Here is a 14,362-nt window from a genome sequence, read left to right as displayed (position 1 = left end):
GTGCTGCTGAAAAAGTAAAAGTTACATTTGCTACTTATACTATCCAAAATGGCTATGTCATCAAAATCTAAACATGTATGCCTAGGTCCATTCTTTAAACATGTTTACAAACAGATGTAAAGAGATGATTTACATCAGAAAAATAAGGCCTTTGTCAGAGCTGCACTATGCTGTCTGTCTGTCTGTCGGGGATGTGGCGCCCTCACTGTCCAGCTCGATGGCTCCGCAGCGGGTGCAGGGCATCGCGATTGGTCCTCGAAGAGTCTCACCGGAGAGGAGGGATCTGGGTCCACAGAGACTAGGTTACAGGAGAGATTTTCATAGTCGTCTTCTAGTTATCCTTTCAGCCCAAATTTCATTAGAAGCTCACATTTAACACCCAGTGCTTTTAAATCGCTTCACGCTGCAGACAAGCATTTCTTCCCAGAAACAAAGTACAGTTTAGGTCAGTCGTTAAAATACAACAATTGGTTGAAATTAAGTTCGCTCATTTCAGAGTGATTGTTGGAGAGCTTGGTTACATTCGGGAAGGATAATGCACACCATGTCATGATGATTTTACAATCGCAGTAAAACCTCTTCTCTCATGGCTTAACATTTAAAAATTAAACAAAAATAATGACAATAAATGCATCATTTGCAAAAGCCCTATATTTGTTCATAGGATTTATACAGACAAGTATTACAGTACAATCATTTGAAAGACTAAAATCAGGTATCAGAACATGAACTGATCTGAAAGGATATTCATAGCCTGGATATACAAGAAAAAGGAAGTATATAAATGAAGTCATAAGTTTACATTAATATAAGGAACATTTTTTTTCTTTGGTATTCATGAATTTTTCACTAATTAAAAACTCTGTATAAAATATCTTATGGTCCAGATAACAAGTATTGACAGATTAAAGATTGCATCAAGTTCAAAATGTAGCCTTTGTCGTATTCTGGACGCTGTATAATCACCTACAGAAGTAGTGCGGGTAAACTGGAAACAAACACATAGACGAGTCAGTCCTGGGCACCAGGCAGCTGGTGCCCGAGCCCCTCCTCTCCAGACACCCCATCCCTCCCCATTGTGGGCTCCAGCTGCTTTGAGAATTCAGAGAAATGTGAAGGACCAAGCAGATCAAGGAGAGAACTCTGTGGCTGACTTTATTCTGACATATAGCTAAAAGCTGCTGGTAAAAAAACTGAAAACCCAATCCAGCTTTCTAGCTGAGACGTGAACAGGACAGAGCAGACAGCCTCCTGCTCTCAGAGTGGCTCGAGCAGGGCTGGGCTCCCAGGCTGGACCCACCACAGGACGGCCCAGAGCAGCTCCTGCAAGGGAGGGTGGCCCCTCAGCGGTGGCTGACCCCCAGATGCCAGGGCACTTCTGTGTTAAACACTGGCCTCTGGATGAAGAGGCCCAGGGCAGGGCAGCCCTGTGACCCCTGATGCTCTGGGCCCTGTTCCCTCCGAGAACGTGCACGCAGGGCATGGCCAGCAGCACTGCTGCTGTGGGAGGGACACCCGTGTGCACGGACGCGAGGGAGACCGGGCCATGTTTTACAGGATAGGTAAGGGCATGTATTAGTGGAAATTACCCTAAAACTTGGTGTTTTAAAACTACAGCCTTATTCTTCTTGTTCAGTCACTCAGACATGTCTGACTCTTTGTGACCCCATGGACGGCAGCATGCCAGACCTCCCTGTCCTTCACCCTCTCTCAGAGTTTGCTCTAACTCACGTCCACTGAGTCGGTGATGCCATCCAACCATCTCATCCTGTCGACCACTTCTTTTCATGCCTTCAATCTTTCAAGCATCAGAGTCTTTTCAAGTGAGTCGGCTCTTCCCATCAGGTGGCCAAAGTATTGGAGCTTCAGCTTCAGCATCAGTCCTTCCAATGAATAGTCAGGGTTGATTTGCTTCAAGATTGACTGGTTTGATCTACTTGCAGTCCAAGGGACTCTCAAGGGTCTTCTCCAACACCACAGTTCAAAAGCATCAGTTCTTCGGCACTCTGCTTTCTTCACAGTCCAATTCTCACATCCATACATGACTACTGGGAAAACCATAGACTTGACTAGACGGACCTTTGTTGACAAAGTAATGTCTCTGCTTTTGAATATGATATCTAGGTTGGTCATAACTTTTCTTCCAAGGAGTAAGCGTCTTTTAATTTGATGGCTTCACTCACCATCTGCAGTGATTTTGGAACCCAAAAACATAAAGTCTGACACTGTTTCCACTGTTTCCCCATCTATGTGCCATGAAGTCATGGGACCAGATGCCATGATCTTCGTTTTCTGAATGTTGCACTTTAAGCCAACTTTTTCACTCTCCTCTTTCACGTTCATCAAGAGGCTTTTTCATTCCTCTTCACTATCTTCCATAAGGGTGGTCAAATCTCCATATCCGAGGTTATTGATATTTCTCCCAGCAATCTTGATTCCAGTTTGTGCTTCTTCCAGCCCAGCGTTTCTCATGATGTACTATGCATAGAAGTTAAATAGCAGGGTGACAATATACAGTCTTGACGGACTCCTTTTCCTATTTGGAACCAGTCTGTTGTTCCATGTCCAGTTCTAACTGTTGCTTCCTGACCTGCATAGAGGTTTCTCAAGAGGCAGGTCAGGTGGTCTGGGATTCCCATCTCTTGAAGAATTTTCCACAGTTTATTGTGGTCCACACAGTCAAAGGCTTTGGCATAGTCAATAAAGCAGAAATAGATGGGGTTTTTTGGAACTCTCTTGCTTTTTCGATGATCCAGAGGATGTTGGCAATTTGATCTCTGGTTCCTCTGCCTTTTCTAAAGCCAGCTTGAACATCTGGAAGTTCATGGTTCACGTAGTGCTGAAGCCTGGCTTCGAGAATTTTGAGCATTACTTTACTAGCCTGTGAGGTGAGTGCAAACGTGCTGTAGTTTGAACATTCTGTGGCATTGCCTTTCTTTGGAATTGGAATGAAAACTAACCTTTTCCAGTCCTGTGGCCACTGCTGAGTTTTCCAAATGTGCTGGCAACTTGAGTGCAGCACTTTCACAGCATCATCTTTCAGGATTTGAAATAGTTCAACTGGAATTCCATCACCTCCACTAGCTTTGTTCGTAGTGATGCTTTCTAAGGCCCACTTGACTTCACATTCCAGGATGTCTGGCTCTAGGTGAGTGATCACACCATCGTTTTTATCTTGGCCTTGAAGCTCTTTTTTGTACAGCTCTTCTGTGTATTCTTGCCACCTCTTCTTAATATCTTCTGCTTCTGTTAGGTCCATACCATTTCTGTCCTTTATCGAGCCCATCTTTGCATGAAATCTTCCCTTGGTATCTCTAATTTTCTTGAAGAGACCTCTAGTCTTTCCCATTCTATTGTTTTCTCTATTTCTTTGCATGGATCGCTGAGGAAGGCTTCCTTATCTCTCTCTGCTCTTCTTTGGAACTCTGCATTCAGATGCTTCTATCTTTCCTTGCAGATGGTGATTGCAGACATGAAATTAAAAGATGCTTACTCCTTGGAAGGGTACTTATGACCAACCTAGACAGCATATGAAAAAGCAGAGACATTACTTTGTTAACAAAGGTCTGTCTAGTCAAGGCTAAGATTTTTCTAGTAGTCATGTATGGATGTAAGAGTCAGACTATAAAAACAGCTGAGCAGACAATTGATGCTTTTGAACTGTGCTGTTGGAAAAGACTCTTGAGAGTTCCTTGGACTGCAAGAGATCCAACCAGTCCATCCTACAGGAAATCAGTCCTGGGTGTTCATTGGAAGGACTGATGTTGAAGCTGAAACTCCAATATTTTGGCCACATGATGTGAAGAGCTGACTGATTTGAACAGAACCTGATGTTGGGAAAGATTGAAGGCAGGAGGAGAAGAGGATGACAGAGGATGAGAAGGGGATGACAGAGGATGAGATGGTTAGGTGGCATCACCGACTCAATGCACATGAGTTTGGGTAAACCCCGGGAGTTAGTGATGGACAGGGAGGCCTGGCGTGCTGGGGTTCATGGGGTTGTTAAGAGTCAGACACGACTGAGCCACTGAAATGAACTGAACTGAACTGAATAGATAGACAGATGTAGAGGAAGGACTTGTGAACTCAGCTGGAGAAGAGGGAGGGACAAATTGAGAGAGTAGCATTGAAACATAGCCACTACCATATGCAAAATAGCTAGCTAGTGGGAAGTTGCTGTATAACATAGGGAGCCCAGCAGGGAGCTCTGTGACGACCTAGAGGGTGGGATGCTGGGAAGTGGGAGCCAGGCTCACCAAAGAGTGGATAATATACTTATGGCTTATTTGTGTTGTTGTATGAGGAAAACCAACCAAACATTGTAAAGCAGTTATTCTTCAATTAAAAATAAATAAATACAATCTGAAAACTATCATTCAACACATATGCAATGTCATTAAACCTGTATGGGATCATCTTCTCTTCCTAGTTGTTTTTCCACTATAAGTACGTATAAATGTCATTAAAGGTTTTGAAAATACGATTTTAATATCCACACAGTATTGCTTAATACATCATACATAAATAATGAAATTTCAGTCTCAACATAGAAACATAATACCAAAAAAGGTTTCCAGTCTAAACTAAAGCTTGCATTTTAATTCAGCTTAATGAGAATTCCTCTGAAGATCTAAAATTCTTATGAAAAGTAAATTATGTGGAGTCCCTTTTGCTTTCATCTGTTATGCCTTATTGTCATTTATTTCTAAGGACTCTTGGACTTTGACATTTTGCATTTGACTGTAATTTTTGACTGAGATAAAATCTTAAATTTAGATATTACGACTGTCAAGAAGTAGTCTTATGAGTGTGAATCATTCAGGCATGTCCAGTTATTTGTGACCCATGGACTGTAGCCCACCAGGTCCTCTGTCCAGAGAATTTTCCAGGCAAGAATATTGGAGTGGGTAGCCATTCCTTTCTCGAGGGGATCTTCCTGACCTAGGGCTCAAACCTACGTCTCCTGGATTACAGGCAGATTCTTTGCCATATGAACCACCAGAGAACCCTGACTCTGCTGTACATGGATGTAAAAATCCTTAAAAGAATATTAGCAAACCAAACTGATGAATACACTAAAGAATCATACACTATGATCAAATATAAGTTATTGTGTGCCTGCAAGCATGATTTATGATCTGCACATCAATCACTGTGATACACAATATGAGCAAAACTAAGAATAAAATCACATGATCTTCTCAATAATTGCAGAAAAAGCTTTCAACAAAGGGTAACATCAATTTGGATACAATCTCTCAGTACAGTGGCTATACATGGAACATACTAAAGGGTATATAAGACAAGCCCACGCCTAACATCCAACTCAGTGGTAAAGAGGTGAAAAGTGACAGTGACGTCTGTCGGTTGTGCCCGACTCTTGCCATGGACTGTAGCCTACCAGGCTCCTCCGTCTATGGGATTTTCCAGGCAACCATACTGGAGTGGGTTCCCATTTCCTTTTCCAGGGGATCTTCGCAGCCCAGGGATCCAACCTGGGTCTCCCACATTGTAGGCAGATGCCTTACCATCTGAGCCACCAGAGGTTTTCCTATAAGATCAGGAAAGAGCAAGGATGTCCACTCTCATCTATCTTGCTCATCATAGCAGTGGAAGTGTCCTTCCCAGAGTAACTAGGCGAGAAAAGGAAATTAAAGGCATCCCCATCAGAACAGATGAAGTTACACTGTCACTGTTCGATTACAACAGGATTTATATGCAACCTTAAAAACTCCACCAAGTAACAACTATTAAAACCAATAAACTCAGCAATATAGCAAGATATGAACCATCAGAGAGAGAACAGAACAGTCCCATATACAAATGCATCCAAAAAAAAAAAAACCTGAAATGAATTTAACTGAGGGGCAGAAATACCTGTACAGTCACGGGCTCCAAGACCTAGAGTCTGGGTTCAAATCCCAGCTCACCCTCTGACCTGCAGAGTGACCCAGGGCAAATCACACAATGATCTGAGGCTCAACATATTCAACTGTAAAATGAACACAAAACCACTGTCTCCTCCCAGGGCTGTGAAACTCCAAGGAAATGCTTATTTAGGCCGAGGGGTTGGAGTGTCTCCAGGAGCCTCTCCTTGTATGAAACTCCTCTAGAACTGGGCTCTCCTGATCCTGTGAGCGAGGGTCAAAGGTAGAGCCTGGGAGCCAAACGGGACTGGACAAGGACAAGGACAAAAAAATACTAGTTCTGTGTCAATGAGGGAAGACACCTCCTTTCCAGATCTCTGAGTGGGGCTGCACTGAGGGCCATGCACAATCAGAAGTGATAACTCCAAACCCCCCACAGCAGGGATGGAGCCTTCCTGGCAAGAACCTTCTCTCTGGTCCGGGCTCCAGTGTGATGTAGTGTTGCTCCCTGAGTTCTCCACGTCTCCACCAGGCAAAGAGCTCTTGGGAGCTGGAGGTCTATTAAACCACAGGGGCCTGAGGGTCAGAATGACACAAGGGCGAACAACATTGAAAATTAGCTATATTTTTAAAAAATGACAGAAGTACAGATGAGGCAGGGGATGAGAAGCAGAAGGATTGACGACCTCTCAAGCCTTTAGCAGAAATATCTCCACACCAACTCAGCAGAGCCTATAGGAGGAAAATATAATGGAAAAGCAGGCTATGGATATATCTCCACACTGCTGGACCCAGAGATCCAAATCCCAATCCACCAACATCGTTCTGCATATCCACACACCAAGAGGATGAAACACCGACCTTGCCTTAGGAAGTCTCAGCCAGACTTAATATTGGGGTTGCTGAGCATGGTCACATGGTCACTATGGACTCAGACCCTCCTCCATGCTCACATCCTCTGCTCTCACAAAAACATACACGGTTCACTGCAGACAACCCTCTGAGGGTACTTGTGTATACTAGAAACTGCATGGTGAAATGCAAAGAAAAGACACAGAAATGGAAACATGCCTCTGGGGAGCTCTACAAATTAAAAAAGATCTGAAGCGCTTGATACTTGGCATTTTTTAAAAAGTTTTTTAATAGGTAAACCCAGAAAGGACATTTCCAGGATAATGGACAAAAGAATCATCCCACTGGGGCAATTTGGTATCCATATGGGAAAGTAAGTTGGATCCGTACCTCACAAAACACCACCAAACCAATTAGACACATATTAACAACCAAATAGATTTAAGGGAAGAGATCTGATAGATAAAGAGTGCCTGATGAACCCTGGACTGAGGTTCGTGACATTGTACAGGAGACAGGGATCAAGACTATTCCCACGGAAAACAAATGCAAAAAAGCAAAATGGCTGTCTGCGGAGGACTTAGAAATAGCTGTGAAAAGAAGAGAAGTGAAAAGCAAAGGAGAAAAGGAAAGATATAAGCATCTGAATGCAGAGTTCCAAAGAATAGCAAAAAGAGATAAGAAAGCCTTCCTTAGCGATCCATGCAAAGAAATAGAGGAAAACAACTGAATGGGAAAGACTAGAGATCTCTTCAAGAAAATTAGAGATACCAAGGGAATATTTCATGCAAAGATGGGCTCAAAAAAGGACAGATATTGTATGGACCTAACAGAAGCAGAAGATATTAAGAAGAAGTGGCAAGAATACACAGAAGAGCTGTACAAAAAAGAGCTTCACGACCAAAATAATCATGATGGTGTGATCACTCACCTAGAGCCAGACATCCTAGAATGTGAAGTCAAGTGGGCCTTAGAGAGCATCATTATGAACAAAGCTAGTGGAGGTGATGAAATTCCAGAGGAGCTATCTCAAATCCTGAAAGACAATGCTGTGAAAGTGCTGCACTCAAGTTGCCAGCAAATTTGGAAAACTCAGCAGTGGCCACAGGACTGGAAAAGGTTAGTTTTCATTCCAATCCCAAAGAAAGGCAAGGAAAAGAATGGTCAAACATCCGCACAATTGCACTCATCTCACATGCTTGTAAAGCAATGCTCAAAATTCTCCAAGCGAGGCTTCAGCACTACCTGAACCGTTAACTTCCAGATGTTCAAGCTGGCTTTAGAAAAGGCAGAGGAACCAGAGATCAAATGGCCAACATCCTCTGGATCATCGAAAAAGAAGAGAGTTCCACAAAAGCACATCTCTTTCTGCTTTATTGACTATGCCAAAGCCTTTGACTGTGTGGACCACAATAAACTGTGGAAAATTCTTCAAGAGATGAGAATACCAGACCACCTGACCTGCCTCTTGAGAAGCCTCTATGCAGGTCAGGAATCAACAGAACTGGACATGGACAACAGACTGGTTCCAAATAGGAAAATGAGAACGTCAAGGCTGTATATTGTCACCCTGCTTATTTAACTTCTATGCAGAGTACATCATGAGAAACGCTGGGCTGGAAGAGGCACAAGCTGGAATCAAGATTGCTGGGAGAAATATCATAACGTCAGATATGCAGATGACACCACCCTCATGGCAGAAAGTAAAGAGGAACTAAAAAGCCTCTTGATGAACGTGAAAGAGGAGAGTGAAAAAGTTGGCTTAAAGTGCAACATTCAGAAAACTAAGATCATGGCATCTGGTCCCATCACTTCATGGCACATAGATGGGGAAACAGTGTCAGACTTTATGTTTTTGGGTTCCAAAACCACTGCAGATGGTGAGTGAAGTCATCAAATTAAAAGACGCTTACTCCTTGGAAGAAAAGTTAAGAGCAACCTAGATATCATATTCAAAAGCAGAGACATTACTTAGCCTACAAAGGTCCGTCTAGTCAAGGCTATGGTTTTCCCAGTAGTCATGTACGGGTGAGAGAGTTGGAGTGTGAAGAAAGCTGAGAGCTGAAAAATTGATGCTTTTTTTTTTTTACATGATAATATACATGTTAGAATGGCATTCTCCCAAATGATCCCACCCTCTCCCTCTCCCTCTGAGTCCAAAATCCGTTATACACATCTGTGTCTTTTTTCCTGTCTTGCATACAGGGTCGTCATTGCCATCTTCCTAAATTCCATATATATGTGTTAGTATACTGTATTGGTGTTTTTCTTTCTGGCTTACTTCACTCTGTATAATCGGCTCCAGTTTCATCCATCTCATCAGAACTGATTCAAATGAATTCTTTTTAACGGCTGAGTAATACTCCATTGTGTATATGTACCACAGCTTTCTTATCCATTCATCTGCTGATGGACATCTAGGTTGTTTCCATGTCCTGGCTATTATAAACAGTGCTGCGACGAACATTGGGGTACATGTGTCTCCTTCAATTCTGGTTTCCTCGGTGTGTATGCCCAGCAGTGAGATTGCTGGGTCATAAGGTAGTTCTATTTGCAATTTTTTAAGGAATCTCCACACTGTTCTCCATAGTGGCTGTACTAGTTTGCATTCCCACCAACAGTGTAGGAGGGTTCCCTTTTCTCCACAGCCTCTCCAGCATTTATTGCTTGCAGATTTTTGGATCGCAGCCATTCTGACTGGTGTGAAGTGGTACCTCATTGTGGTTTTGATTTGCATTTCTCTAATAATGAGTGATGTTGAGCATCTTTTCATGTGTTTGTTAGCCATCCGTATGTCTTCTTTGGAGAAATGTCTATTTAGTTCTTTGGCCCATTTTTTGATTGGGTCGTTTATTTTTCTGGAATTGAGCTGCATAAGTTGCTTGTATATTTTTGAGATTAGTTGTTTGTCAGTTGCTTCATTTGCTATTATTTTCTCCCATTCAGAAGGCTGTCTTTTCACTTTGCTTATATTTTCCTTTGTTGTGCAGAAGCTTTTACTTTTAATTAGATCCCATTTGTTTATTTTTGCTTTTATTTCCAGAATTCTGGGAGGTGGATCATAGAGGATCCTGCTGTGATTTATGTCTGAGAGTGTTTTGCCTATGTTCTCCTTTAGAAGTTTTATAGTTTCTGGTCTTACATTTAGATCTTTAATCCATTTGGAGTTTATTTTTGTGTGCGGTGTTAGAAAGTGATCTAGTTTCATTCTTTTACAAGTGGTTGACCAGTTTTCCCAGCACCACTTGTTAAAGAGATTGTCTTTACTCCATTGTATATTCTTGCCTCCTTTGTCAAAGATAAGGTGTCCATATGTGTGTGGATTTATCTCTGGGCTTTCTATTTTGTTCCATTGATCTATATGTCTGTCTTTGTGCCAGTACCATACTGTTTTGATGACTGTGGCTTTGTAGTAGAGCCTGAAGTCAGGCAGGTTGATTCCTCCAGTTCCACTCTTCTTTCTCAAGATTGCTTTGGCTATTTGAGGTTTTTTGTATTTCCATACATATTGTGAAATTATTTGTTCTAGTTCTGTGAAAAATATGGCTGGTAGCTTGATAGCGATTGCATTGAATTTGTACATTGCTTTGGGTAGTATACTCATTTTCACTATATTGATTCTTCTGATCCATGAACATGGTATATTTCTCCATCTATTAGTGTCCTCTTTGACTTCTTTCATCAGTGTTTTATAGTTTTCTATATATAGGTCTTTAGTTTCTTTAGGTAGATCTATTCCTAAGTATTTTATTCTTTTCATTGCAATGGTGAATGGAATTGTTTCCTTAATTTCTTTTTCTACTTTCTCATTATTCGTGTATAGGAATGCAAGGGATTTCTGTGTGTTGATTTTATATCCTGCAACTTTACTATAGTCATTGATTAGCTCTAGTAATTTTCTGGTGGAGTCTTTAGGGTTTTCCATGTAGAGGATCATGTCATCTGCAAACAGTGAGAGTTTTACTTCTTCTTTTCCAATTTGGATTCCTTTTATTTCTTTTTCTGCTCTGATTGCTGTGGCCAAAACTTCCAGAACTATGTTGAACAGTAGCGGTGAAAGTGGACACCCTTGTCTTGTTCCTGACTTTAGGGGAAATGCTTTCAATTTTTCACCATTGAGGATAATGTTTGCTGTGGGTTTGTCATGTATAGCTTTTATTGTGTTGAGGTATGTTCCTTCTATTCTTGCTTTCTGGAGAGTTTTTATCATAAATGGATGTTGAATTTTGTCAAAGGCCTTCTCTGCATCTATTGAGATAATCATATGGTTTTTATTTTTCAATTTGTTAATGTGGTGAATTACATTGATTGATTTGTGGATATTGAAGAATCCTTGCATCCCTGGGATAAAGCCCACTTGGTCATGGTGTATGATCTTTTTAATGTGTTGTTGGATCCTGATTGCTAGAATTTTGTTGAGGATTTGTGCATCTATGTTCATCAGTGATATTGGCCTGTAGTTTTCTTTTTGTGTGACATCTTTGTCAGGTTTTGGTATTAGGGTGATGGTGGCCTCATAGAATGAGTTTGGAAGTTTACCTTCCTCTGCAATTTTCTAGAAGAGTTTGAGGAGGATAGGTGTTAGCTCTTCTCGAAATTTTTGGTAGAATTCAGCTGTGAAGCCGTCTGGACCTGGGCTTTTGTTTGCTGGAAGATTTCTGATTACACTTTCAATTTCCATGCGTGTGATGGGTCTGTTAAGATTTTCTGTTTCTTCCTGGTTCAGTTTTGGAAAATTGTACTTTTCTAAGAATTTGTCCATTTCTTCCACGTTGTCCATTTTATTGGCATACAACTGCTGATAGTAGTCTCTTATGATCCTTTGTATTGCTGTGTTGTCTGTTGTGATCTCTCCATTTTCATTTCTAATTTTATTGATTTGATTTTTCTCTCTTTGCTTCTTGATGAGTCTGGCTCATGGTTTGTCAATTTTATTTATCCTTTCAAAGAACCAGCTTTTGGCTTTGTTGATTTTTGCGATGGTCTCTTTTGTTTCTTTTGCATTTATTTCTGCCCTAATTTTTAAGATTTCTTTCCTTCTACTAACTCTGGGGTTTGCCAATTCTTCCTTTTCTAGTTGCTTTAGTTGTAGAGTTAGGTTATTTATTTGACTTTTTTCTTGTTTCTTGAGGTATGCTTGTATTGCTATGAACTTTCCTCTTAGCACTGCTTTTACAGTGTCCCACAGGTTTTGGGTTGTTGTGTTTTCATTTTCATTCATTTCTATGCATATTTTGATTTCTTTTTTGATTTCTTCTGTGATTTGTTGGTTATTCAGAAGTGTGTTGTTCTATCTCCATATGTTGGAATTTTTCATAGTTTTTCTCCTGTAATTGAGATCTAATCTTAATGCATTATGGTCAGAAAAGATGCTTGGAATGATTTCGATTTTTTTGAATTTATCAAGGTTAGATTTATGGCCCAGGATGTGATCTATCCTGGAGAAGGTTCCATGAGCACTTGAAAAAAAGGTGAAATTCATTGTTTTGGGGTGAAATGTCCTATAGATATCAATTAGGTCTAACTGATCTAATGTATCATTTAAAGTTTGCGTTTCTTTGTTAATTTTCTGTTTAGTTGATCTGTCCATAGGTGTGAGTGGGGTATTAAAGTCTCCCACTATTATTGTGTTATTGTTGATTTCCCCTTTCATACTTGTTAGCATTTGTCTTACATATTGCAGTGCTCCTATATTGGGTGCATATATATTTATAATTGTTATATCTTCTTCTTGGATTGATCCTTTGATCATTATGTAGTGGCCTTCTTTGTCTCTGTTCACAACCTTTGTTTTAAAGTCTATTTTATCGGATATGAGTATTGCCACTCCTGCTTTCTTTTGGTCTCTATTTGCGTGGTATATCTTTTTCCAGCCCTTCACTTTCAGTCTGTATGTGTCCCTTGTTTTGAGGTGGGTCTCTTGTAAGCAGCATATAGAGGGGTCTTGTTTTTGTATCCATTCTGCCAGTCTTTGCCTTTTGGTTGGGGCGTTCAACCCATTTATGTTTAAGGTAATTATTGATAAGTATGACCCCATTACCATTTACTTTATTGTTTTGGGTTCGGGTTTATACACCCTTTTCGTGTTTCCTGTCTAGAGAATATACTTTAGAATTTGTTGGAGAGCTGGTTTGGTGGTGCTGAATTCTCTCAGCTTTTTCTTGTCTGTAAAGCTTTTGATTTCTCCTTCGTATTTGAATGAGATCCTTGCTGGGTACAGTAATCTGGGCTGTAGGTTATTGTCTTTCATCACTTTAAGTATGTCTTGCCATTCCCTCCTGGCCTGAAGAGTTTCTATTGAAAGAGCAGCTGTTATCCTTATGGGAATCCCCTTGTGTGTTATTTGTTGTTTTTCCCTTGCTGCTTTTAATATTTGTTCTTTGTGTTTGATCTTTGTTCATTTGATTAATATGTGTCTTGGGGTGTTTCGCCTTGGGTTTATCCTATTTGGGACTCTCTGTGTTTCTTGGACTTGGGTGATTATTTCCTTCCCCATTTTAGGGAAGTTTTCAACTATTATCTCCTCAAGGATTTTCTCATGATCTTTCTTTCTGTCTTCTTCTTCTGGGACTCCTATAATTCGAATGTTGGAGCCTTTCATATTGTCCTGGAGGTCTCTGAGATTGTCCTCGTTTCTTTTAATTCGTTTTTCTTGTTTCCTCTCTGATTCATTTATTTCTACCATTCTATCTTCTATTTCACTAATCCTATCTTCTGCCTCCATTATTCTACTATTTGTTGCCTCCAGAGTGTTTCTGATCTCATTTATTGCGTTATTCATTATATTTTGACTCTTTTTTATTTCTTCTAGGTCCTTGTTAAACCTTTCTTGCATCTTCTCAATCCTTGTCTCTAGGCTATTTATCTGTGATTCCATTTTGATTTCAAGATTTTGGATCATTTTCACTATCAATATTCCGAATTCCTTCTCAGGTAGATTCCCTACTTCTTCCTCTTTTGTTTGGTTTGGTGGGCAACTCTCCTGTTCCTTTACCTGCTGAGTATTCTCTGTCTCTTCATCTTGGTTATATTGCTGCGTTTGGGGTGGCCTTTTTATATTCTGGTAATTTGTGGAGTTCTCTTTATTATGGAGCTTCCTCCCCGTGGGTGGGGTTCTATCAGTGGCTTGTCAAGGTTTCCTGGTTAGGGAGGCTTGTGTTGGAGTTCTGGTGGGTGGAGCTGGGTTTCTTCTCTCTGGAGTGCAGTGGAGTGACCAGTAACGGGTTATGAGACATCAAAGGTTTTGGAATAATTTTGAGCTGCCTGTATATTGAAGCTCAGGGGAGTATTCTTGTGTTGCTGGAAAATTTGAGTGGTATGTCTTGTTTTGGAACTTGTTGGCCCTTGGGTGGAGCTTGGTTTCGGTGTAGGTATGAAGGCATTTGATGAGCTCCTATTGCTTAATGTTCCCTGAATTCAGGAGTTCCTGATGTTTTCAGGCTTTGGCCCCAAGCCTCCTGCTTCTGGTTTTCAGTTTTATTTTTACAGTAGCCTCTAGACTTCTCCATCTATACAGCACCGATGATAAAACATCTAGGTTAAAGATGAAAAGTTTCTCCACATTGAGGGACACTCAGAGAGGTTCACTGAGTTACAAGAAGAAGAGAAGATGGAGGGGGTAGTTAGAGGTAACTGGAATGAGA

Source organism: Ovis canadensis, chromosome 18 (genome assembly GCF_042477335.2).
Source record: "Ovis canadensis isolate MfBH-ARS-UI-01 breed Bighorn chromosome 18, ARS-UI_OviCan_v2, whole genome shotgun sequence".
Taxonomy (NCBI): Eukaryota; Metazoa; Chordata; class Mammalia; order Artiodactyla; family Bovidae; genus Ovis; species Ovis canadensis.
This window is presented reverse-complemented; position numbering follows the sequence as displayed.